At 48.5% G+C, this 27,752-nt stretch overlaps 1 long non-coding RNA gene across 1 annotated transcript in view; it reads left to right on the top strand.

The window, feature by feature from the left end:
* Positions 1–22,580, top strand: part of LOC138467772 (uncharacterized) — a 79,475-nt gene extending 56,895 nt beyond the window's left edge. The window contains exons 2-3 of the long non-coding RNA XR_011268137.1: positions 19,312–19,422; positions 22,357–22,580. This is a non-coding gene — a long non-coding RNA (uncharacterized lncRNA). The remainder of the gene's footprint in view (positions 1–19,311; positions 19,423–22,356) is intronic.
* Positions 22,581–27,752: the final 5,172 nt, after the last annotated feature.

Below are 27,752 nucleotides of genomic sequence, written 5' to 3'. Positions count from 1 at the left end.
GAAAAAAAAACTTTACATGGCGGATTGAGAAACAACTTATCGGGGTAGTAACTACCACTTGCTATCTTGGCATGTGGTTAAGTTCCAGCTTTACGATGCACCTTGGACCGAAGAGGTAAAAGCAAAATGTAAGCAATTATGCATTCAAGCTTCCGTATTGAATAAAACATTTAGAAAATTCTCATTGCGTCCAGCCTTGAATTTCTATAGTCAAAAAGCTCTGCCCGCCATGATATACAGAGCTGAATGTGCTTTGGGATGTAATGCCACTCTTTGGTTTACCTTGGAAAATATTTTCTGGACAAAGGTTCTATGGTTGCCGAAAGGAGTGCCTAGCGCTTACATCAGATACGAGTTGGGGTTGGTATCACTGAACGCAAGAACAACTTGGAACACCCTAAATTTGTATCGGAAAATGACCTCTGAACCTCCTATTGTCCAATTTGGAATTTTTCAAGAGCTCGAAAGTTGCCCCAAAGATTCCATCTTAACAGGATGGGTTGACCGCTGTAAAGACATATTAGCTGAACTTGAAACAACCAACCATACCCTCCAAATTAATCCAAATAGTGTGAAACTAAAGCTATGGAGACTGGTTTGGATAGCCACTTGCAATCAGCGAGGTAAGTGCAAGGCTATGCAATATGTCCCATGCGAAAAAACAAAAGCTTGCACATAATTCTGAAGTACTTGGACAAATTCCCAGATAAACGTAGAAGATGGTTATTCATGAAATTTCATTTAAATCTATTTCAAACTAAGGAGGTCATGCAATTTTGGCACAGCAATGAACTGAGAGACACGAAATGTCGGTGTCGTAAGTCCCACGATGAAAGCCTGAAGCATTTAATCTTGTTTTGTCCTGCTCTGCAAGAAGCAAGGACGAAGTACTTGGGTTCTTTCATAAAAGAAAGAGACACTTTAGACGCTGAGACATGGTGCTTTGTATGCTTCAATGATTCCGACCGAAAATTCACAAATGCTCTGACCTTCTTCATACAGGACATTATGGAAATGTTCGTAGAGCCGGAAGGACCATGAACTGTGGTGTTTCTTAAAAGAGACGAAATGCCAACTGATGAAGTCAAAATTTAAATAGGAATTCAACATAGCAAAGTTAGCAAAATGACAATAAGTCTCTATGAACTTTTCTTGTTTAACAAATGTTATTTAATAATATTGATATGTGAAAGAATGAAGTTTGTAATAACTTTTTCTTTGTTTTTTTTATTTTCAAAGGTTTGTTATAAACCAAATAAAAAAAGAAAAATCCCCATAGTCACTGCTCCCAAACCTTTGTCAAGACTTTTTGTTGTAAAGTAACGCCACAACATGGTCCCTTCCCCGTAAAACCTATCCCAATTTCTGGTTGGGTGATCGGAGTGGCTACCATATAGATTGCCCCTATGGATCTTAGTTGATTGGCCCTCCCATGTCAGGTGCCTGGCCTGCCCCTCCCCAAGAAACTATCTATTACATTGTTGCAGGGTTGCAGGATTACCATTGGCCCTTGCCCCCTACCATCCACCCCTAGTTGTCTGTCCGCTGATTGTCTGTAACTGGTCTCCCCATGCCTGTGACCCAGCTCTGTTCTCAGCGCTCTGTACACCTCTTCAAGGTGATGAGAATGACTGTGTTCCCAATGTATCTGTGAGCAGTACCACTTTTGCCTGTGAGAGTGCCCTCAACGTTGTTATCAAGTTCATGTGTCACTTCATGTCTGTGTTGCTGAGCACTCTTCCCACCGCAGGTGAATAACCATTGTCTAGCTCGGCCGCATCACATGGTTGAGGACCACAAAATCAAGCTGTTCTGGTCTGCAATTTATGAGGATTTATTCAATTTTTCTGCAGTTGGTCCCTCGTTGTTTTAGGTTTGGAATGTGTCGCTTGTCTCTTACCTTGGCTGCAAGCCCTAGCCTTCCTGTTCTGTGCAGCCTGGTTCTGCTTTCCCTTGTCTCTCATCCTGTGCCTTGTGGCCTTATGTGATTCTCGTTATACTTACATTATGATTTCTACACATCTATATCGTGCTATGTTTTCTATAGGTTAGTCGTGTTTGGTCCTGCCATGCTCCTTATGTGATCCTGTAGTTCCAAAGGGTTATTTTCCCTAAGCATCTGCAAACTTGCTCTGCATCTTTTCGTGGCCTTGCTTTTAGCTTTGCTGCACTTTGCTAATGAGGAAAATAATAAAAGCTTTTGATAGTATGTATATGAATCTGTCCTCTTTCTACAGAACTGTGCAGGCATGTTCTTCGTGAATTCATGTGTTTGTGTAACGTTGTGCATGGCTGCGAGTGTCCTTTGTGACTAACGTGGCTATGTCGTGGTGTCACTAATGACGTCAGCACAGTGGTTTCTCAGCATTAGTCAACGTCATCCATTGAGGCATTTGGGTCCATGACCAATTTTGAAGCACCTGTTATCCATAAAGACATTGGTCCTCATTGCAAGGTTGCCGGTAAGAAATTCCATTTACCAGCATTCTGGTGCCACTGTGTCCGGAAACAGTGGCACCGGCCTGCCGGTAATACCAACAACCCCCCCAAAATGCCAACATTGGCGTCCTCAGTGCCGGTGACTCCCAATTCCGGCAACACGCTACCGGAACCACCAGTAACGACAGTGCCTCAATTACCGTGAATGAGAAATACAGTGTTCGCCGGAACAGGAAATTGTCTGGCGGCCATTATTAAAACACAATCCATTGCAATCCTGAAAGCACAGGCTACAGACAAGAATTCTGAGCACAGAAAGACAAACATTAACATGACATCAAGAGTCTGTGCGACTCGGAGGCGCAAGCCACGCTTCAGCGAGGTGGAGCTCAACATGTTGTCGGACACCATTGTCCAACATGCTGATGAAATTTTCGCGACTGACCAGCGCAGGCAAGCCCAGTTGCGTAAGAAGACCATCTGGGAGGAGGTGGCCCAGAAAGTCACAGCAGTTGGAACAACCCCCACTATGTGCGTGACTACCACAAGAGGTGGGATGACCTGCGCTTGAGGGTGCACAACCTCCTTTTGGCCCAGCACAGATAGGGCATGGCCACAGGTGGCAGCAGCGCATCCCCCATCCACCTACTGCCCTGGGAGGAGACGTACAGCAGTGCGCTGCACCTCGAGGCAATAGAAGTTGTCGGTGCTGAAGAGGCCAGAGCCATAACATCTGAGGAGGCTGGTGAGTACACGAAACCCCAATGTCACATCAACCTCCCTGTCCACCCTGCACCCACTATAGCAGCAACATATATGAACTGCGTCGTGCACAACACCAATACAGCCCTGCCCGACCCCCCCCCAGACCTGCAACTGTTAAGACTCACCGCCAGAACTGCTTTGCAGTGTGAAGGGAGCTCTGGCCAGAGGCACAAGACACGTAATGTAGCTGACATGTTTCTCCTACTATTGTAGCCCTCTGCTGTGTAAATCTAACAGGCAGAGGGATCTAGTAGTCAGAAGATGGGACACAGACCCACGACACGCCGGCTGTGGAAGCAAAAAGATGCAATTAGGACCGCTTGGTTTTCAGAAGTTAACCCCACACAGAACATAGACAAAACAGCAAGCGTCTCTAGTCCATGTGCATTACTGTTCTAAAGAGAAAAGATGCTGTGAGGCAGATCCCAGCACATGATGATCAAGGTGCGGTGTAGTTCTGTTGAGAAGGCAGGGTCTAAATCGTGAGGAAGCAGAGTCTGATAAACAGGCAGAGTTTGCCAATGAACGTCAGCAAGGACAGACCGCTAATCAAGGGCAGTCCGTTAAACGGGCAGGGTCGGCGTACGGTGGACAGAGAACAGAGCAGATGGGTCCATCAAAGCATGTCCAGAAAGCACGTAGCAAGGGTCGAAAACACAAGGAAAAACAGTCAGCCAAAGCGCAAAAGTCAGGAACAACTTCAATTGGAAGCGACAAGCCGACACGGAGGGCAGTCTTAATTCCCTTTGTGTCACATGTCTGTGTGTCACATGAATGGGATACGTGTGCGTCTTTCTGGCATGATGACTTGCAAGGAAGGGCTTCCACCGTCACCAAGGCAACTGCCAGTGTGCAAGGAAACATGTTCTTTTCTGCGGCGGATGTAACGTTGACGACTTGGATAATCGGGAACGGGATACCAAGGATTTGGTTGGAGTTATGGCTCTGGGTGGCGGCCCTACAAGCACAGGCGCACTCCTATGAATCCGGGAACATCGATTCCTGACGGCATCCTCCCCCAAAGTGCCATCCACCCCGCGAGAAGCAAAGAACCGAGCAAGAAGGCAGGGAGCATGGATGTTACCAGCAGGCTCCCAAGTCTGGTCCTCCGGATCATAACCTTTCCAGTCAATTAGAAAATACCGGACACCCCTACGGATTCTAGTATCCAGAATGGCATGCACCTCGTATTCATCCGAACCTTGGCACGAGAGGAGGGTGAGAAGGAAGTTGAGTACTAGGGTGAAAAGGCTTCAGGAGAGAAACGCCAAACACGGGATGCACCCTCCAGGATGGGGGCAGTGCCAGTTTCATGGCCAGGGGGTTGATGACCTCGATGATCTCATAAGGGCCCACGAAGTGAGGCAACAGGGATCCTTGACCTGGTATTCGAAGATTCTTGGCGGACAACCAGACCCGTATCCCCGCTCAGTAATCTGGAGCTGGCGAGCGATGGAGGACCGCAAAGGTTTTGGCACTTGCCTGTGCCTGACGCAGGCAATGTTCAACATTCCTGTGGACATCCGTCAGTTCCCTGACAGTCAAGAGCAGCTGGGTTGTTCTGGGGAAACGGCGGGTCCAGAGGCAGTGCCCTAGGGTGTTGGTGCATAGAGGAACTGGTTGAGGTGTCGATCGAGTAGTTGTATGAGAATTCCACCGCTACTAACACCGACAACTAAGACTTCTGGTGTTGGAGGGTGAGACAGCAGAGGTACTGCTATAGGGTGGCATTCATCCTCTCCGTCTGACCCTCCGTCTTTGGGTGGTATGTGCTGGAGTAGCAGTTATCGATACCAAAGGATGCCGTAAGTGCCTTGCAGAAGTGGAAAGTGAATTGCATACCCCTGTCGCAGACTATGATAGAGGGGAGGCCAAAAAAGCAGAAGACCTGCTTCAAGAACAGATCAGCAAGGACTGTGGATGTGGGAAAACCCCGACAGGGAATGAAGAGTGCCATCTTGGTGAAAAAGTCACCCACAACCCAAATAGTGTTGTATTCCTGTACCAAAGGCAATTCCATGATAAAATCCATGGACAACATCGTCCAGAGACAATGGTGTACAGGCAACGGTTGGAGAAGACCCGTAGGTTTGGCTGGATTGGTCTTGCACTGGGCACAAATGGCACAAGAGGAGTTGTACTCTGCCCCATCCCGCTGCATAGAAGGCCACCAGCACCACCTGCGCATGAGATCCAGAGTCTTCCTCCTGCCAGGGTGTGCTGAGAACAATGAATCGTGACGCCAATGTAGTGGCGTATGACGAGAACCAACATCAGGCAGGAAAAGTCGACCCTGAATGTAGGGTAAAGCGTAAACCACATCCACGTTGTAATCAGTGATCTCAGAGGGACATCCTGAAACCCATTCATGTAGTGTGGCTCTGAGGGATGGCTGCGGGGTATATCCGCACACAACCTGATTAGGCAGAAGGGTACTCCCGAATTTGGCATGAGGGGGCGTCCGTGCACGCGGGAGAGTGCATCCGCCTTAGACTGCAGGTGTCCACGGCAATAGGAAATCGTGAAATCGAACATCGAAAAGAATTCATGCCAACAGGCATGTCGAGTTGTTGACCACCTGACAGACTTCATAGCTAGGAGGTTCTGATGGTCCATGTACACCTGGACAGGAAGGTGTCTCCATTCCTTGAAGGCGTCCCATACTGCCAGTAACTCATGATCTGTAGCGGTATAATTCCGTTCATACGGAGTGAGTTTCTGGGAAAAATAGGCAACTGGGTGGAGAACACCAATGTCAGCGCATTGTTGGGAAAGAATAGCACCTATGGCGATGCCAGATGCGTCTGCCTCTACCTGAAAGGGCAAGGACGGGTTGGGATGTTGCAGTATAGGTGCCATGGTAAAGCCGGCCTTGAGAGAGTCAAAGGCTTGTTACGCCTCGTTGGACCATACGAACAACCGTTTGCTACTGGTAAGGGCAGTCTTTGGAGCCACCACCTCAGAAAAGGAGCGAACGAAATGCCTAGAAAAATTGGTAAAGCCTTGAAATTATTGTAAATTACTTTCACAGTAGTAGGATTAGGCTAATCCAGGTCAGCCCTGACCTTGGATCGATTCTTTCTGACTCCTTCGTTGGTTAAATCGTAACCAAGGAATTCCACCTCAGTGGCATGGAAAACACTTTTCTGCCTTTGCGAACAGATGATTTTCCCGCAGATGCTGGAAGACAGAGGTCACATGCTCTACATGTTGTTGGTAAGAGGATGAATAGATGAATATATCATGTAAGTACACCACCACATACTGGTCCAACATATCCCAGAATACGTCGTTCATGAAATTCTGAAATGTGGCGGGGCGTTGCAAAGCCCAAATGGCACGACACAATATTCGTACAGACCATACCGTGTTTTAAATGCTGTTTTCCACTCATCACCCTCGTAAGGTTGTATGCCCCACGTAAATCCAGCTTGGTGAACAAGACTGAGTCTCTCAGCTGATCCAACAAGACGGATATCGGGCGTAGAGGGTACGGGTTTTGAGCGGTTACGGCGTTAAAGGCCCGGTAATCGATGCAGGGTCTAGGGTCCCCCTCTTTCTTTGACACAAAGAACAAGGGCGAGGCTGCGAGAGACAGGCGGGCGTATAAACCCTGTGAGCAGAGCCTTGTCGATATACTCCTTTTAGAACAACATTCTCTTTTTGTGTGAGGGAATATACGCGTCCGTTGGGCATGCGTGCCCCAGGGATCAAGTTGATCGGGCAGTCGTATGGTCTGTGTGGAGGCAACTGATCCATGTTGCCCTTGTCAAACACGTCTAGGAACGTCTAGTATTCTGCCGGTACAGCGGTGGTGGTGACTGAAGCTATAACCAGAGCTGCGTTGAGAAGCGGGTGACATGGACCAACCGATTTACGGCTGTCCTCTTTAAAACAGTGTGACTCACAGAAATCTGAAAGGAAGCAGACATTGTGCCTTTACCAATCTATGGCCGGGTTGTGCACAAAAGCCATGGGAGACCAAGAATCACTTTAAACTGCGGGCAGCAATCATATTGAATGCTATGGTTTCTGTGTTCCCGCACTCAGTAGTCATGTTGAAGTCTGAGGTGCTTTCAGTCACCAATACGGAAATCAGCGTGGTTCCATCCACTGCATTGACGACCTTAGGTCTGGATTTAGGAACAGTGGGAACTCCTGACTCATGAGCATAATATATATCAATGTAGTTGCCTGTAGCCCCAGAGTCAATAATAGCCAAGGTGGTCCAGGACTTCCCTGTTGGGAGCAAAAGGGTCACCGAGATCGAGAACAGGGACAGGCCACTGGGAGGTTTGGAGCCCTTGGTAAAAGAACTCGACAAATGGGCCCGCTCTAATGTCGAGTCTTGGTGTTTCCCACCTGTTTTGTTGGTCTCTTAGGACATGATCGTATAAAGTGAACAAAGGAACCACAGTAAAAATAGAGGTTATTCTTCCTACAGTTTTCCCTTTCAACCAGGGACAAGAGGACCACACACTGCACCAACCTGCATAGGTTCGGGCTCACAGCTCCCTGATGGTTCAGAGCATGAATGAGCCGGGATCAAGGGTCTCCTCTTGCCCTTTCTCTCGGCCCTTCTCGTGTAGATTTGGGAGCACCAAATCCAGGAGTTCTGTGAAAGCCGCAGGCACCACCGGGACGGTGGCCAGAGTGTCTTTTAAGGACTCAGAGAGGCCTTTTTAAAAAAACAGTCACCTTTTTATCCTCTGGTCATCCCGTCTCAGCCACCATTAGGCTAGGTAGGTAAGTAACTGAGTATCCCCCTGGCGCATACCGAGTAGTTCTAGGTCAGTAGCCTGGGTTTTATAGCGGGTATAAAACACACGGCCCAGGGCTGTAATGAGGGCGTCGCAGTCGTATAACATGAAACTGTTCTCCTCCAGCAGAGGATTCTCCCAAGTCGCGGCTGTCCTGCCTAAGTATGACGAGACAAATGCTGCCTTGGTTGTAGAATCTGGAAATGAGGCAGGACGACATAAAAAATTGAGCCGACACTGATTGATGAAGGTTCTGAAGTTCTTGGGGTCCCCATGGAACCTCTCGGGGGCTGCCAGGGGGAATCGGCCTGACATGAGTACAGGAACAGGGTCCTGTTGGGGTAACGGAGCCCCAAGACCACCGGAGGAGCGGCTGCCTCCATTCCGGCAGGTCGCGTTGATGCCTGTAAGACATCAATGTGATGATGAGTGGCCTCATTTGCAGCTGTCATGTCTGAATGTAACTCCGAGACCAAGCGAACCATGGTGTCTAGGGCATCAGCTGTGTCCATTTTGTAGGCTTCTAATTTTGTTAAGACTCACTGCCGGAACTGCTTTGCAGTGTGGAGGGAGCTCTGGCCAGAGGCACAAGACACGTAATGTAGCTGACAAATTCTTCCTACTATTGTAGCCCTCTGCTGTGTAAATCTAACAGGCAGAGGGATCCAGTAGTCGGAAGATGGGACAAAGACCCACGACACAACGGCTGTGGAAGCAAAAAGATGCGATTAGGACAGCTTGGTTTTCAGAAGTTAACCCCACATAGACTAGACATAGAACCAACCTCACAATATGTGGGAGTCTTTGACCGGTAACTGGCAGCGGAGTGGATCCGGTGATGCAGTGTCCCTGCGTACCTTCCAACTGAACGGAATGCTCCTGAAACAACACAACCCCACACTAAGATACACAAAATTGGGCAACTGTACTTAAGCAACAGAAGGAGGGACAGTTCTTACCAGAATACAGTCCAGATGGAAGACGGAAGTCCTGGGGTTCCAACAAGGCACCAAGAAATACCCCGACGGCACGAGGACGCCTGGCTAAAATTGCACAAAAGAGCAAGCGCCTCTAGTCCATGTGCATTAATGTTCTATTGAGAAAAGATGCCATGGGGCAGATCCCAGCACATGATGAGCAAGGTGCAGTGTAGTTCTGTTGAAGGCGGGGCCCAAATCGTGAGGAAGCGGAGTCCGATAAACAGGCAGAGATTGGCAATGAGCAGGCAGCAAGGACTTAAAGTTAATCAAGGTCAGTCCGTTAAACAGGCAGGGTCAGCGTATGGCAGACAGAGAACAAAGCAGAGGGGTCAGGCAAAGCAGATCCATAAAGCACGTAGCAAGGGTCGAAAAAACCCAATGAAACACAGAATCAGACCAACGCGCACAAGTCAGGAACAACTTCAATTCGAAGCCCCGAGCCGACATGGAGGGCGGTCTTTATTCCCTACGTGTCACGTGTCTGTGTGTCATATGAATGGGAACCGCCAGTGGGCAAGGAAACATGCTATTTTCCGTGGTGGATGTAACGTTGACGACTTGGATAATCGTGAACGGGATACCAAGGGTTTGGTTGGACTTATGGCTCTGGGTGGCGGCCCTACAAGCACAGGTGCACCCCTATGAATCTGGGTACATCGATTCCTGACAGCAACCTGTGTGCACACGACATACACCTTTCCCCAAAACCTCACTCATACCACAAATACACATAGAACATAGCACAGGCACCCTGTATCGCCAACAGAACATGCTCCTGCTGCCACTCAGACACACATACACTTGCCACAGCAAAATTGGTGTCCGTCCGCCGTGCTATCCCTGGAACAAAGTCACGTCAGTGCCAAGCACCTTCATTATCCACAAATGACCCACAAATGACAAGCGTCAGACACCAAGGAAACATGTGACTCCCTTGTCCCAGCCAGCTCGACCCATGAGCACAAATTGCCACCTATCCCTATAAGTGCTACAGGCCGCAGGCACATGGCGACCCCATTCATGGCACAACCCTCCCCAAGACGACATCACACAATGTGTGTGCCACACCCCTAGCACCCTACCCAGCAATTGCCAGTACACCATGACAGTATCTCCGGTACACCACCCAACATGTACATACATCTCACATTCAACTGCACAGTATCCATGTGTGCACCATGCCATATCCCCCGCCATGTCCCTCACACAGCATTCTCATAAAAAAGCCAAAGCATGAATCTCTGCCTCATCAATCCACACTCATTACTGACGACTCCCTCAGCCACATCATCTGGCAATGAGGATGCCCATCCAAGCACCTCAAGGGGCACCAGCCATCGATGCCGAAGAACACAACGGACCACCATCAGCCCAAACCAGGACTCCACATCCTAAACAGGATAATTGCAACCTCATGCCCTAGTGGTGCAACAAGCCTAGCTACCTCATGCCCCAGTGGTGCAACAAGCCCAGCCCTCTCAGGTCCCACAAGCTGCACCCACCCCGGCAGCCCCAGATGTAGCAGTGCAACCACCACCACCGTAGCTACAAGGCTATGCACATGCATGCATTGTAGAGGACCCAGCTGACGATGGTGCTGCGAAAACGGGAGATAGCACCGACCACAGCATTGACGAGCCCATGCTATTGAGCCCCATGGGCCCAATTGGCTCACAACGGCCACCCTTCGCCAGTCTGAGGGAAATTGATGGACGACTGCAGAATAGAACAATGCCAGGATGCCCTGACAGTCCTGCTGCAGCAGCACCTTAAGGAGGCACAGCTCATGCGCAAGAGCGTCCAGGCAGTGGATGCCGTAATGCACATGCACTTGGTCGCTGTACAGAGGGTATGGGAGGGGAACAGTGTTATCTTGTCTAGAGCAGAGACCATGGCCATTTTACTCCAGGCTTTCCTGGACCGACCGCCCATGGCACCCCCCGCACCATCGACAAGCACAACAGCTGCTAGTTCAGTGCAGAGCAGCCCCAGGTGGTAACAGATGCGGCTGCCCCGCTCCGCACCCAGCCGCACGCCTGACCTGAAAAGGGGACGAAAATAGGCCATGGACACATGTGCCCTGTCTGTGACTTGAGTAAATGATCATTGCCAACATGACAGGAGCTGTCTAGAGTCAATTGGGGAGGGGGAGTCAGGAGGGATAGTTGGGCAGGGGGAGTGGGGAAGGATGGTTGGGGAGGAGTGGGAAGGGATAATTTGGGAGTGGGGAGAGGGAATGTAGAGGGGGAGTGGAGAGGGATAGTTGGGGAGTGGGGAGGATAGTATACCGAGATAATTAGTTACACATTGGGCCTCATTACACGGTAGGCGGTGAGCCATGGTGCTATTAGCGCCATGGCTCATGCCGGTAAAATACCGGCACCGCCTTGGCGGAAAGGGGATTTACCGCCCCATCCCAAGGTTGGAGGGGCGGTAAATCCCCCTTCCACCATTGCCCTTCCCCATTCCCATTTCTGCCCCATAGGGCTCTATGGGAATGGGGAAGGCGCTAATTACGGCACCGCAATTATGCGGTGCTGTAATTGGCTCCGAGGTCCCTTAGCGGGTTGGTATTTAACGCCTGCAAAAAGCAGGCGTTAAAACTCCAACCCGCTAAGGGACCTCGTAGTAAGGCGGCAGGGATTTACAGGTACCGGTATTTTACCGGTGCCGGTAAATCCCTACCGCCTACCGTGTAATGAGGCCCATTGTATATATTTCCATATTACAAATTACAATTGGTGTTGCTTACAAAACATGACTGGACATTGATTTCTCAGTGTAAGTAAGTGATTTCTATTAATGTGCAGTGCCCTGTGCGCTACCTGACCTGTGCCGCGTGTGTGTGTGTCAGTATTACGCTCACCTGGTATCCACGGGGGCGCCACCCAGCCCTGGTTAGATGATTTGCACTCTTAAACCCTCTCCCGGTCCCTTGGTAAGGCCTCTGGTTAAAGATGGATCTGCAATATAGGAGAGCTGGATTCAATACCAGATTGTCTTTGTTTTCCCACCTCCCTTGGCCTCAACTCCTTCCTCCCCCTTGGGCCTTCTCCTCACCTTAATATTGTAAAAGGTGGATTCTCCATCCTGCTCCTTGTGGCAGGGGTGCGTAGATGTGGGGGGCGAGAAGCGACCAAGTTACTTCACTGGTGCAAGCCCACCTGTGGGAATCCAGGCCTGCTGCGACTCTGTAGGTTTGCTGCTTTAGTGTCTTTATATGCAGTTCTTATGTTCCTCTTAGTTTGAATAATAATGTCTTGCTTCTTTCCTTTTAGGTATGGAAAGGTATTTTGGTGTTGTCATGCAGTTTGAAGATGAGCATGGGCCGGTAGGCGAAAGCGCAGTGTGCGCGATGCTGTCCGGTGAGTAATGCGCGATGCGCAGCGCTGTTTCGCCTTTTGTATTGCTAACCTGTGTCTTTTCTCTCCTTGCAGGTTGCGATGTTCCTCGCCGAGCGCTGTAATGTTCCAGCAATGATACTGACCAAGACATGACTAACCAGGTAAGAATTGTGTGGCTTTCTTCATTTGGGAGGAAACGTGACTAAACGCTTACTAATGCTGTCTTTCTTTCTCCTCTTTCCAGGTTATGGTATTCCAGGATACATGCGGTGCTGGATGATGGAGTTTGTACCATCAGGTGAGTGGAACTGAAGTCCGCGATGGATTGAAGACAGGATACTGTTCCAGGTAAGTTTCGTAGTGTTCTTTCTCTCTCTGAAGGTACTTGGGTTCAGGTAAGCTGGCATCAAAGAACTGGACACGGTGAGCGTTACGCTGCCCACAGCAGAATAACGCAAAGCATGTCCTGCTGTTTGGGTGTGGTTTAAATAGTCTCAGGTAAAGTAGTCCAGGCCTGCCATACCCAAAAGACTAGATTGCATGGCTCAGTTCCTTGTAACTGAGCTATGTGTGTGCCTCCATGTTGGCTGAACGCCCCCCAAGTTAAATAGTCCCAAGTAAATAGTCCCATTCTAATGTTGGTCTTCATGATGGTTATGAGCCTGGCACAAAGGCGCCAGGTCTGACTCCAAGAGAGTCTTGGATGAGGTTTTAAGGCCTTTGACCTGGCCCTAACTGGAAGCCTGACTTGCCAGTGAGGGCCAGGTGCAAGGGTCATGACAGTCAGGTGATCAGAAGTAGTGGTGAATAAGTTCCTCTCGTGCTACACCTCCATCCATGCCATCACGGCGCTGTGCAATTGGCAGCTCCTCATCACTCGTATCTTCCTCTGCCTCTGGTATGTGCATGTCCATGTCAGCGGGCAGTGGGACGTTGTAAAGACTGGAGGGGGGTTATCTGTACTCCTGCTCTCTATATGGCAGAGTCGAAGCACAGAGCACCCCAGCCAAGATTCTCTATTGTTGGTAGCAATGGATGAGCAATCAGGGCTTAGCTCTCAGGAGTGATGTTAGTGATAACAGTCTTTATATAAATAAGGTACACGTTATGTACACAATCACAATAACACACTTTGTGCTCTGACAATTCTAAAATGGTAAATATATACTGTTTCTATGTGGTACCACTATTACTCTGATTCCATTAAAATGCATCCACTGTAGACAGTTCAAATAGCATATAATCAATATAGCAAAAGGTGTCAACCATAGACTTAGCAGGAAAACAGGTGGTTAGACAATTGGCAGAATGCTGTGTCCCATTTACGTAGACAGTTCGGTGTGAGGATCCCCCACCTGGGCAACCTGTAAATAAAGATATAACACAAGCCCAGTCCATATATTGTCTAATAGAGTCTTATCTCCTTCTATAAAAGTTCTACTGCCCCAAAGTACCTTGTTTCATAGAGTTCTTCGATGAGTCGTCGACGGGCCCTTCTTGAGTGCCCTCCATTTAAGGCAGCAGCCACGGGTCGTCGACATTCGGTGAAGAAAGAGGTGAACACAGTCGTCGGAGGCAGCAGCTTCGGTTCTTGTGGTGCTTGTTGACGATCAGTCAAAAACGTCCTGCTACCTGAGGTGTGCGGTGTCCCTCGACGACGATAGTTTGTTGCCGCACAGAGTCAGTGAAGAACTTTGGGCCAGCAAGGGCATCATGTCGTCGGCGTCTGGCGTCGGCAAACAGGACGTGACCATGGCTGGCTTCAGTAGCTTTGTCAGCGTCTCTGAGCTCTTTGGGTGGCGGGAAACCCACCGGTGGATTCTCCTTGGTCGTCGATGACCTTTACTTTCTCCGGCAGGACGAAAGTGGCCGACGGTGATGAGCGAGGGAGTCCTTGTCTCAAATGTGTTAGTCAAAGGAGCACTGTGGCTCTGGTCGGCTGTGGCAGTCATCGACGGTGATGAACTTCAATGTCCGGGCGCTTCGCTTCGTGATTCTGCGGCGGTCCCCTTCTCCGGTCGGTAGCCTTTCAAGGGTCTGATGTCCAGGGAGCTTTGGCAAAGATCAGCTAGTGCACAATGGTCCCTCGTAGTGCGGGAAGAGGTCTCCTAGCCAGGTCCTCTTGGATCAGTTCATTGACAGTCATGCAGCTTTCAGATTAGCGAAGGACAGCAGCAGCAATTCTTCTTCCAGCGGGCTTCAAGATTAAGCATCAAGTATCAACTTCAGCTTCTGACCAATTTCCATCAGTGAGAGGACCCCAGATATACTGTTTGGTCTCTCATTCACTGCTGGGTCACACTCGGGCAACCAATCACTCAGAAGGGCATTCATGCAGGCAGGCAGCTAATCAGGCTCACAGTGCATTCAGGCCATTCTCCTCCCTCCAGACACTCACAACAAGGAATGTGTATTGGGACAAGTACCCAACCATTCAGCACTCCACACTGCATTCATACCAGTTTCGGGCAGGGCTGTCTTAGTCTTTGTGCCACATACCAGAAACCAGACACCCATAACAAGAAGTGCATATTGGTCACACACTCCATTCACCCAGGTCCCACCCCAAGGGTGTGCCCACAACATACAGTCACTGTGAAGGCTCCAGCCAGTCTGGCCTGGACTTCCCCACAATACCATATTTGGAACTTCCACCCAACAGCCAGTGAGGGGGAAGGGACAGCGTCAGGGCTTCCCAGGACTTTGGGAGAACAAGGCAACAGGCAATAGAACGCAAGCGGCCACAGAGGCCATCTTGTCTCCTATCAGCAATCAGCTGATTCCAATGGCAGGGCCTGGGTATCCCAAAATGGAGGCTACTAAGTGCACCTGTCAAATTCGGCATGGAGCTGCCACCAACCCATACCCTGCTCTGTGGGCCACACACAGGTGCCCAAAAACATACACTAGGGGTACAGGGTTGTATCCCCATCCATGGGTGCCATAAGGGTATCCCAAGGGTCTGTACACCAAACCAAAAAGAGGAAGAGATGCACTGCCAGGAGTCCCACATGGACTCCTGTGCAGAAAACAATACAGAACCTACATGAAAAAGGACTACAGAACAAGAACAGGGAGGCCCTGTCCCTGTAATGCATTTCCAGCATTACAGAGGCTGCACCTGATACATATGTTGTGCAACATGGCACAGGCCAGGACTATCTTTCCCACCTTTACAGGGCTGTAGGTAAATGCTCCCCCCGATCTGCTCAGGCAGTGGAACCTTGCCTTTAACAGGCCAAATGTCTGTTAAATTGTGCACCGAGTACAGAGATGGGCACGGTTGTATGCCAGCTCATGATGGTTGGGTGGTTGCCTCACAGGGTCATTAGACATGGCTTCAGGGGATAACCAGCATCACCTGCACAGGAGCAACAGAAAGTGTACAATGTCATACTTCTGTCCATATCATGTTGGTACAGGCTTTATAGTGTTCACTAAAAAAATACAATAATGCACATGCAAAATGCAGGTTAGCTAGCATATGTCCTATTTTGGGTACTAGAAATGCACATTGTGATAATGCGTGGTGTGCAGTGGCTTTGACATGGCCCATTCACAGCCACCATAACCTCTGACCCTTTCAGTGCAACTCACCCACATGGAACTGAGGTATGTGTTATTGTGTTGCAATGCAATATTACTATTATGTCCTTGACATTATATCATAGATATGCAATACAAATCATTTCAAATTACAATCCAAAGCATATGTGATTGTGCACTTCTAACAGGCAGGGGACCTGGCTAATTGGTGTGCTTGCCAATGGTGGTATGTGGGTGGGGACTTCGGATGCATAAGTATTGTCCGTGCATCAGGTGGTGTGGGTTTTGTTGACTGTGTTTGTGTTTCTTTTTGTCACTTTGGAGTGATGCATTGTGGTACATGTAGTGTTTTTTCGTATTGGTGTCCGTGCATGCACAGGATCATTTGCGTCAATTGAGACACACCTGTCAAGGCTTTGCACTCATGTATACTATTACTGTGCTGCACCTTGATTTTCCTCTCTACAAATGCACTTTCAATACACTCACAAGCCATAATAGGTTTGTCTCCCCTGATCTTTTTTTATCATTACTTGTTGATATTGATCTTTTATTTCTATTGTGCTCATACACAAGTGTTTCAGAGTGTGGCAAGGCAAGGGAGGGGAACAGGGGAGAACAAAACAACGCTCTTACTAGGCCCAGTGACATTGAGAATGCGCAAGTGCATGGGGGAGGGGGAGGGGAAAAGTGCATGGAAGGGGGGAGAAGTGGAAAGTGCGAAGCAAAGGAGAATCAGATAAATAATAATAAATAAATAATAAAGGCAACTAATAGTGGTAGTGCAGTCAGCAATATGCAAGTGCTAGGTTTAAGGCAGCAGACAGGGTAGGTCTGGTACGTGCAGGAAGAAAAAGGAGGGGGGCGGCTTTATGGGTACAGGTACAGACCCCAGTGCCGGGGGTGGCCCGGAGGCAGTGTGGGAGGGTGGCAACGTGAGCATGTACCTAGGTCCGGAGGACAGAGGGTGTCCAGGTGTACGGTGCCAAGAGAGAACAGATCAAAAGGGGAGAGGGGGAGCGAAGGCAGAAGAAAAGAGGAAGGTCTTGAGGTGCTTCCGGAACCGGAGATGGTTCTCAAGTTTTAGAGTGGCAGGGAGGCTGTTCCAGAGGGAGGCCCCAGCTGAAGACCGAGATCTACCCCCCAGCTAGTTTCTTTGAAAAACGACTGACCCTGAGGGAGTTGGAGGTAGAGGAGCGAAGAGGTAGACAGGGGAGGTATTTGCTGAGGGATAGCTGAATGTATTTTGGCCCAGGCCCCAGAAAGCCTTGTGGACAATGCAGAGGGTTTTGAATTTAATCCTTGCATCCGCTGGGAGCCAATGGAGAGATTTCAGAGCTGGAGAGATATGATCCCTGGACTTGAGGCCAATGACAAGTCTTGCAGTCATGTTCTGGATTAGTTTCAGAGGGCGGAGAGTAGAGGCAGGAAGATTTAGAAAGAGGATGTTAGAATAGTGCAACCTAGAGAGAACTATAGCTTGGGAGACCATGAGCATCTGGGGGAAGGAGAGGAATGGCAAAGTACCTCTGAGGAGGTGCAGTAGGAAGTTTGACTTTTTAGAGTCCTCAGAGATGTGGGCGGAGAAGGAAAGGGTGGAGTCAAAGATGACCCGGAGGTTCTTAGCTTGGCAGGTGGGGGTAGGAGGAAGGCCAAATGAAGCTGGCCAGAGAGCGAGGGGAAAGGATGGTGAAGGTGTGCCGATGAGGACAATCTCCTTCTTGCTGGCATCTAGACAAAGATCATTGGCGGCACACCAATCTTGAATGGCAGTTAGGCAATCGGAGATTAGAGAGGGAGAGGAGGTGGCAGTGGGCAGCCTGAAAATGAGTTGAGTATCGTCAGCGTAGCACTGGAAATTTGAGCAGAAAATGGCAATGCAGTGGGCGAGAGTTGCCAGGTATTGGTTGAAAGCCAGGTTGAGAGGTTAGACCCCTGGGGAACACCACAGGTAGACAGGAAGACAGATGATAGGAAGGACCCAAGTTGGACTTGGGAGGGTCGATCCGAGAGGAAAGCGGTCAGCCAGGCCAGACCCTAATCAGTGATACCCAGGTTAGCATAGAGACGGTTGAGCAGGATGGTATGGTTGACCGTGTCGAAGGCAGAAGAGCGATCGTGGAAGATGAGGACAGAGGGAATGTTAGAGTCAAGGTTGGAGAGCAGATCTTCACGGATGTTCAGGAGAGCAGTTTCCGTTCTTCTGGCAGCTCTGAAGCCAGACCGGTGGTCATGGACACAGCCAACAGAATTGGAATGAAGGTTAAACTGAGAGATGGCCAACTTTTCCAGGAGTTTGCCCAGAAAGGGAGTAATGGAAATCGGCCGATAGTTAGCTGGTGTCATGAGCACAGGTTGTGTTCCTTGTCATGCCCCTAAAAGGACCTTCAGAAGTTCGTGGACTGCAGCATTCCATTCTTGGGCTTTGGGTAAGGGTTTACAATAAATTCCTCCTTGCCCAACATGGCCGCTTAGTTTCCATTCTAAGAAGCGGCTGTGCATTCTAGTGGTTTCACTTCCTTGACTACTTAAGCCCCTCCCCTCTGCAGTTCCGCGCTTCGCGTTTGTTTCTACAGTTGTAGTGAACGCTTACCGTGGACTGAATTCTCCTGAGTCATAGCCCATAAAAACCTTCCTACGTGTTATTTTCCATAGTTTCCTTCAGCTATTTAGAGTTTTCACCTAGGGAGTGTTCCGCTAGGTTTTCTGACGTAATTTGATATTTTATGTCACAGCAGTATTCGGAAAGCTGCACGCTCGTTATCAGGCGGCTTCACTTATCCAAGCACCTCGGCTCCTCGCCTCCTCACCGCAAGTACCATTTGCATGCCCAAACTGTAAACAGTGATATATTAGTTGTCTGCAATACATTGTTTCATTTTGTTGCGCTTGCTGCGGTAGAATGCCCTTCGCATGCCCAAAGTTAAATGATATTGCAAGTTTCCGGCATTACGTTGTTTGCTTTCTTGTTACATTTGCTGCGGTTGGATTTAATTGAATATTTTAAGTACTGTGAGGGCACAGGTTGTAAGCAGCATTATGGTGACGGGGTGGTTCTCTTCCCACATTCCTTTTCCCAAGCGCTCAGCTCAGTGTCATTAAGCAACCACATTTGGCTAGGCTCAGTGCATCTCTATTCTAGCTGTGTGCTGCAATACAGCCTTCAGTAACCCATTAGTTAGTTATTGGGTGTTCAGGGATAGTTAACCTCCTGGGAATTGCCATTCCTTCCATCTGTGTATTCCCATCAGAACCCTTTCAGTTAGTTATCATTAATTAGGAAGTAGTTCCATTTTCCCAGTGACTTTCTACAGCAGGACTTCACTCTTCAGAACTAGCAGGATGGAGAGCCCATAAAACAAAAACTCAAGGTAATAACTGGAGAGATAGAGGATGACCAGAAATTCAGTTGGGAAAAGCTAATTTAGTTCTGTTGTTCATGAAAGGCATTATTGAGAATTAATGTGTATCACACAGGGTTACTGTTGCAGTATTGTGAAGAATCTTGAAAAGAGAAACAACGCTAACAGAGAACAGAGAAAAACCCAAGGTTCAGCAGACCGGAGTAGGTGTCCCCGCAGAGCTCAGGTAAGCGTTATAGCTGGACAAGAAGGTTCAGCTGTGGGTTTCCTTAGAAGAGGATGCACAAGGGAGTGCTTCAGAGGGGAGGGGAAGGATCCTGAGGCAAAGGAGTGGTTGCAAAAATCAGCAAGGGCCGGAGCGAGGGTGTCGATTGTGGTTCTTGATGGTTTTAGAGGAACAGGGATGAACCTGTTTTGATGAGGCTTTCATAGATCGGACTTGTCTAGCGACCTTGTCAGGGGAGAAAAGGGGAAAGGACGAGAAGGATGGTGGGGTGTCGCTAAGGAGGGTCAGCAAGCACAGATGGAGAGGGGAGAGGAGGGGTCAGGGTGGAGAGGGTGGACAGGATGTCCTGGGTTTTTGGGATGAAGTGAGAGGCAAGGGCATTGCAAAGAGCCTGGGGGGCAACAGGAGGGGTAGAGACTGCAGTAGGGTTGGCCGGCTCCTTGCAGATTTTAAAGAGTTCAGCCGAGTTGTTAGATGCCACAGAGACACAAGCTTGAATGTGGACTCTCTTCTTGGTGAGGACAGAGAGTCGGTATTGCCTTTGTAGCAGGCGGCAGGCCAGTTTGTCAGAGGATGAACAAGAAGCCCTCCATTTCCTCTCAGCCGTCCTACACTTACGTTTAAGTGTAGCTAGGTCAGAGTCATACCAGGAATTGCACTCTGCTTTGGACTTCAAACGGATCCTCATGGCAGGGGCAAGAGCATCAAGAGTATGAGAAATTGAAGACTAGAGCAGAGACAGGGCTGTGTTAGGATGTGAGACAGCCAGAGGTGGAGGGTGGAGAGAAAGCGGCGGCAAAAGCCTCAAATGACACACGCTTCATGGGCCGGATGTCTGAGAAGGTAGGTGGCGGCAGTGTTGGGGTAGGCTTGGCTTGTGGGGAAGAGAGGGAGAGATGAGATGAGAGGAGAGGAGAGGAGGGAGTGATCGCTCCAGGAGAGAGGAGTGGTCAGCGGGATGGAGAGGGGGAGGTCAGAGGAGATCAAGACATTGAGTGTGTGTCCTGCAGAGTGAGTCGGGCCAGAGGGGAGGATGGACAGGGAGAGGGAGTTGCAGAGGTCACAGAAGAGTACAGAGGAGGAACAAGAAGAGTCGAAATGTATATTGAGGTCACTGAGGAGGAGGAGTTGAGTGGTAGAGACCAGGAGGGAGGAGGAGAGGTCCGCCCTCTCTGAGAGAAATGAGGTGGTTGGACCAGGAGGCTGGTAGATGGTAGCCACAGTAAGAGAATGGGTAGGCGAGAGAGAGAGCCTACAGACAAGGCATTCAAAAGAGGGGTAGGTCTGAGTGGGAATGATAAAGGCAGGAATCCACTCAGGAAAGATCAGGGCTACCCCCCACCAGATCGGGATGATCTGGGTGCAGAGAGGATCTTGTAGCTATCAGGGAGGAGAGTGTCAAAGCTTGTGACAGAGCTGGCCGTGAACCATGTCTCAGTAAGACCAACGTCTAGTTCTTCAAGGAGGTGGCAGATGTCAGAGGAGTGTTTGACAGCAGAGTGAGAGTTGAGAGTGGCACTATGAAGAAGGTTGCCAGCCTTAAAGACCTTCCGTGGAGGGATACAGATCAGAGGTACACCCTGCGGAGGAGAAAGAGCCCTAGGAGGGGCAGAGGAGGAGGAGAAAGAGAGAGAGAGGGCAAGGTAGCCAAGGGGGAGAGGAAGGGACAGCAGGAGATGAGAGGAAATTGATGAGGTAAGGGAAGTGCCTATCAAAGAGGAGGAGATTGGCCTGAGGGCCTTGGACCATCACAGTGCCATTAAGGTAGAAATTAATGATGACTTCAGTGGAGTCGAAGGAAGCCATGAGAACTTTCCAGTGAGTGCTACCATTAATGGGAGAGGAGGAGATAGGACAGAGCACAGAGATCATATGAGGAGTTCATAGATCTGGCGAATGAACGACAAAGAGGATGTCGGTGAGGGGCTGTCTGGAGGAAGTATTAGATTAGGTGTCGGCAATAGGAAGACCAGGGTTAGAGGCCAAGATATCCTTTATGAACTTCTTCCTACCAGACTTAGTGAGAAGGGAAGGATAGTCAATGGAGAAGCAGTTGGAAAAGATAGGAGAAACAGAAAGCACCATGAGGGTGGAAGTGAGGAGAGGATGGAGAAACTGGGGGGGCTAAGGCAGGTAGTTGTGGGACAAAAGAGAGTGGTGAGGTCACTGGGCTGGCAAGTTACAGAGAAGCATGAGTATACAAGCAAAATACAGAGAATGGGCAGCAAGATTTGACTTTCTAGCACAAAGCACAAACCACAAGATTTGACTTTTTAGCACAAAGCAAAAACAGCAAGATTTGACTCTTTAGCAAAAGCAAAAACAGCAAGATTTGACTTTCCAATCAGGGATTCAGATGTTAGCAAAGGGTTTAGGAAGCACTGCGCATCAGGATGACAACATGGGAGTAACAAGCAGAACAGTGATAGTCAAAGGTGGTAGGAGCAAGTCCATAAGGAGGGAAATAACCCATAGTTCTGGAGGTGACAATGTCAAGGTAGTCTGGATGGAGTGAGGTGGCAGCATCATTGTGGTTAAGGAGCATGGAGGACCCCAATAAGCATTCCGGAAGTGGACAGGGAGGCCTTAGAAGTGGGCCTTTGCTGAGAAGGCCGGCTAAAGTCTTCCGGTCCCTGGTTAGATGGAAGAAAACACTCAGCAACCAATGGGTGTGCTGCACACAGAGCGGTGGTTCAGCACAGCCTGCCTACACAACAAACAAAACCATGGTGGCGCTCTTAGAAGGGCCAAAAAACAGTTAAATAAGCGGTCAATAGTGGGAAAACTTGTGCTTTCAAAAAAGCAAGGCAGCTCCAGGTATTAAAAATCTCAAAAAATGGCAGCAGGATGAAAATGACAAATAAAACAGTCCTTTCCAACAATGTAATGCAAATTTTGTTTTTTCTTCTTTTTTTTCAATTTTCGATTTTTCAGGTTCAATAATTCCCCTTGAGGTGCAGTAATGCACAGAAAGTGCACCTACCTAATGGAATGGACAGCAGCCAGGCACAAACTCCACATGTGCAGGAAAACAGATGGCCAGGAGGGTGGAAACAGGACCTCACTCTAAGTGAAAAGCAGATGTACTTTTTTAGCAATTATTGATCCTTGTTCTGATTCATAGCTTTACCCACCCTCTCTTCCATCTGTGCACTTTCAGGTTGTTTTACTAATTGTATAAGTGCATAATAGTTGAACAACAAATAAATTCATGCATACACTGTGCACAGCCACTGCTGATCGGTGTTATACATGCCCATAATTCAACAATGCACATGCCATTGTAGTTACAATCACCCAGCATCCAGGTAGGCTATGGTGTTTTCTGCCACCCCCAATTTAACATTGCACATGCCCTTGTAGTTAGACACACCCAGCAGGCAGGTGCGCTGTCCACTGTGACGTGCCATATACCTAGGCAGTGTGCAGTTGCGCAGCACCATGGAGTCATGGGTTGAACCGGGAAATCTGGCACAGCAGTGGGTGATGAGGTGGTGGGCATCACACACACCATCTGCACGTTCAGTGAGTGATAGATTTCTGTTCCGACTGCCTCCACAGCATGCCTGGCCACCAGCTCCACATGTGTGCAGTCCAATGTTCCTATCACGTTAGGCATGCCTGCAAGGGCATGGAAGGCAATTTTAGCGGCATTGACCTGCTCACCAGTCCTGGGTAGGTTAATGTGGTCTCCAACGTGATGCTGGGGTGAATCGATGACCTGAAACAGGACACCCAAAATACAGGGTTGCGATATCTCATGCAGCTTGTGGCTAGTAAGTGTAGCACAGACACTACCTTGAGCAAGGGGGGTTGGCTGCACGGATATGTATCGGGCTGACCAGGTCGTCATGGATCAGGTCCACTATGGAAGTGATGGTGTCCCTGTCTAGCCGGTACAGGGTGTGGATCTGGCTTTGACTCAGGTTGAAAGTTGTGGCCACTATGCCTGGAATTGTCCATGCCGGTATTTGCGTGTGCGTGGAGCTCGGAATGTGCACTTAATAATGCCATGCTGGTATCTCAGGCACTGCTGACACGTCTCTCCGGAGGTTCCGGCCGCGGTGTTGCTGGATACAGTGGGTCACTTGCAGTGCCGGTGTTGGCGGCATCGCAACTCAGACTATGCCGGTCCGGAAAAAGGTGCCGTTATGGAGCGACCGGCAACACTATTTCCAGACCGGCATACTTGTAATGAGATCCATTGATTGTATAAGGTTTGAATGGCTGTATAAGAGAATTTCTTTCTGCATACGTGTCAGTCACTGGTCCTCCTGGGGGCTGTCCGAATAGTGTGTGACTTAGTGCATTTTTGACTCTTTGGGCCGTCATGTTCATGTGGGTGAGGAGGGGCATTCCAGGGACCCTCTCTTCAGTCCCCTCTATGGTCGCCCATACTTTGTCACTCTTGCTTTGGGTAGCCATATCTTAGTTACTCCTCCAAGATGTCCATAGTAATTTGCATGGTCATCGAAACTCACGGTCATATAGCTACAGTCTCCCTCCGGGCTGCCCCATACCCATTCCCCCAGTATCTGTTGGTGTCGAAGGGATTGTCAAATGTTATCATCTCAGTTGGGAATAGTGGGCATTCCTTTATCCTTGCTCTCAGGTTATTTCTTTCTTCTACTATCATGTCCTTTTCTTCTTCCATGTTCACATCTACTAACACCTTCATCCCTATTGTCTTCGGAGAAGTTTTGTGATATTGTGTAATGCAGATCTTGACCACACACAGTCCAACTAGTATAAGTGCTTCTAATAATACTTTCAGTCCGTCTGCTAACCATGTTGGCATCCATGACCATATGTATGACAACCAGCTCTGATCCTTTCCTGTCCCTTTGGCTTACTCCTCCAGCTTGGCGTGAATCTTCAATAATCTTGTCACTGCTTCTGTCAGTGCCATTGTCTCTGTCATTTGCAGGAACGAACGTGCAGCAGGAACTCCCAATCTTGGTACAAACCCCTCCTTCGATTGCTGTGAGAAGGTCTAGAACATATCTGTTTTGTAGTGCCATCAGCCTTACTGCTCAGAGCTCTTATTTTATCGCATTGAAGCCATCTACTGTAGAGTTTATCGTTTGCAACAGCTCCCAACTTGTTATCTGCAACCATTTCGCGTTTGTATATGTCTGGACAGCTGGAACTACTGACGCGAAAAACATCTCTGTCCTGCTGAACAACCAATGCTCCGGTGGTACATCATCTAGTGATGCTTCTGATGAGAAATAGTTGTCGATTTTCATTCTACTCACTTCCACTGACCGTTTCTTTCTTCCCTTTTCTTCCAACTCTATTGATCTCGTCTTTCTCTTGTTCGACAACTTCCGTAAATTGGATACTATCTTCACATCCTTCTGTGGCACTACCAGTGCTAGCATATTGATGTGCACCAACAAGCAAACTCCTCCTCAAGTGGCAGTTTCTTGTATGCCTTGGATCTGCACGCCCAATAGTGATCCATTAATGCTGTCATGCCAACCTTCATTGCTGGATGCTTTTCTGTGTACCTACACTCTGTGTTTTCTCCAACCTTTACTGAACCGTCATTCTGGTAATGTTTTTAGTGGTATTATGGGCATTGGTGCAGCTTCATTGTCCACCGAGGTGAGCAACTTGGTGCTTGCATCCCACTCTTTCAGGCACTTGTCATTTTCTCCTTGCACTGTGTTTACTGGTGCCTGTACTAGGGTGTGTGCCTTGCTTCCTACTACTCCCTCTTTCCACCCTTCTGCTGTGTATACTTGGCCATACACAAGCCTCTATGGTCTTTCCCAACATCCTGGTTCTCCTCCTATTTCCTTGACCCCCCTCTTCAGGCATGGTCATTACTTCAGTGTTATTGTTTTTGTCTCTCCTTTCTGTGGGTCATCCGTTATGTATTGTATAGCCTGGTCTAATTTACAGTAATTGTTCATCATGTCAAGAGTCTTTATATAACTGTCTTCATAGGGGAATGTTGCCTTGGACATCCATCTCAATGTTGCTGTTTTCCCTTAGAATCTTCCTCTGGTTGTATCCATGGATAGGTACATAAGGTGTTGTGCTCTTGCTGCTGGTATTTCAGTTCCTATAAATGTTCTGGAGGCATACCTGGGATAAGGGATTAGTTAGCAGACATATCAGCTCTCCCCAGTGGTTTCTTTACCTACTTTGATTATGTGCTAGTACCACATATGGTTAGACACTTGAGCAGTGTCAGTGAGATATAGGTCCACCCCTCCCATGTCTGTATCACTACTGTGCTTACCTCTCTTTACTGTACTTACAGTGCTCCCCTGACATGGTCGTTCCAACTGCTGGAGTTGGGGTAATGTTAGTAGAGGATACAGCAGTAGCACTAGATACAAGTGATATTCGCCAAAAAAGAAAAGCAAAAACACCACTTGGAAATAAGAGACAAGACAAAATGAGCTCTTTTGTAATAACACTATCCATTACCTGTGCTGCTTAGATCCTGATGCAGCTTGAAGATATCAGTTGCCCCGCTGAAATGTGCAAAATCGAGCGTTAATGTATTAGTATTATATTAGTTGAAGCCCTGTAGACCATGTGGTCCAGCATGGCAAAAATGAATAGTTGTTCGCACACAGCTTTAATTCTAGTGTCTCTGAGGACTGTAAGCACGGATGGGTTTTCTCTTTCTAGTTGTGGGTAAACTTGGGCCAGGTATGCTATGAAGACATGAAAATACACATTAGGATGGTGTGCCCGAGACCTGCTGGACCTTCTAATAAATTGGACAAATTGGCCTTGGAAGGTGTTAGGCTGGGGATCAGTGGGGAGCATGGAAGAAATGCAATAAAAAAAGTTGCACTTTCACAATGAATGTGTGTGGAAAGAAAAATAACAGACAGTTTACCCTGACTCTGGATGTGTAGGAAGTCCTTGCCCTAACTCTGCTGCTGTTGAGTGCGTAACCATTGGGTGTCCTCTGCTCGGCAGTGCTGATTCCAAATTATTTCTTTGCTCTTCTTACTGAAGATCGTAGGCCCTGTCGATGTCAGTGCCAGGTGAGGCTACTGCTTTGTAGGGCTTGATGTCACAGAGGTGATTCCAAACATTCTTCTCAACTAGTTTGACGGCTGTCTCGGTCACAAGTTCTATTACATGGGGGGCCAGTGAACCTTGGCATATCCTACTTGAGGGAAAAGTTCCTCAGGAGAACCTGGTCTCCTGGGTACACCAGTGGCTGCTTAAGTAAGTGCTTGTTGCTTTCGACACTGTCGCTTTCTTCTCCAACTTCAGGCCTTTCCTGGTGTCTTTGCAGCTGGCGAGAAATAGGAGGTACTAGCAATGAAGAAAGTTGTATACTCGTACATTTCCTGACCTAATACATCAGCCACATTCTCAGCATCCTTTATTGTCCTAGTGGGAGGAGCCAGGGTAAGTTGAATGCGCCGTCATGTCACCACCTTGTGTGGGGTTAAATGGTGGTCGGACACACACTTATTGTGCAGTGCGAACAATGCTAGAGGGTGGCAATGCAACCAGCCTATGTTGAAACTCTTTTTTTGTTTTGGCTGTAGCTTCTTTAAGCAAGCCGTTGAGGCGTTCACACACCCTGTTCGCTTGTGGGTGATGGGCACCAGAGAATTTGTGTTGGATTCCGAGCAAGGTTGTAATATGCTGGAACATCTCATTGGCAAAGTGAGGACCATTGTCAGACCGCAGGACCTCACACACGCCCCATCGTGGGAATATCACCGGGACCAGGAATTTCACTGCTCTAAGGGGTGTCAGGATGAGAACAAAGACTGGCCTCGAAAATGGACACATGACCACTATCATGTAGCAGTACCCTGTCAGACTTTGATAATGTCAACATAGTTGACTTGTGGGTGATAGAATGGACCCACTGTGTGAGGTATGGCTCCTCTCACTTCCCTTAATTTATGACCTGCAGTATACTGTTTGCACATAAAAAAATGGATCATGAATTCGGCCACATGTTCTGCCAAGTTAGGACAGAATCCTGTTTCTCCAATATGAGCAGCAAGTGCCTCCTTGCCTGTATGGGTTGGATAGTGTAGTTGTGTCAATGCTGTGTGTAATAATGCAAGTGGCATTACCACCTTCCCTGTGTTGTTTTGCCACCATTGGGCATCTTTTAGAGACCCTGTACATCCCCCCCTTAGTCACAGTTACCTTTCTTCCCTTGGTGAAGCTCCCTAATCTCTGTCACTAGTAATATGTTGTACCCCTCTTTCAGTATCATAGGTCTTGCATAATCGCGCACGTGTGACAAAGCCTCCCTTTCTAGAATGATCCCAAAGTAGGTTGCATGTTTTGCCTCCGCATGCGCTGCTTCGTTACCCCTGGAAATA

This window comes from Ambystoma mexicanum, chromosome 4q (assembly GCF_040938575.1).
Source record: "Ambystoma mexicanum isolate Mex_15411 chromosome 4q, UKY_AmexF1_1, whole genome shotgun sequence".
Classification (NCBI taxonomy): Eukaryota; Metazoa; Chordata; class Amphibia; order Caudata; family Ambystomatidae; genus Ambystoma; species Ambystoma mexicanum.
Note: the sequence above shows the minus strand (reverse complement) of the source record. Positions and strands in the feature narration are given on the sequence as shown.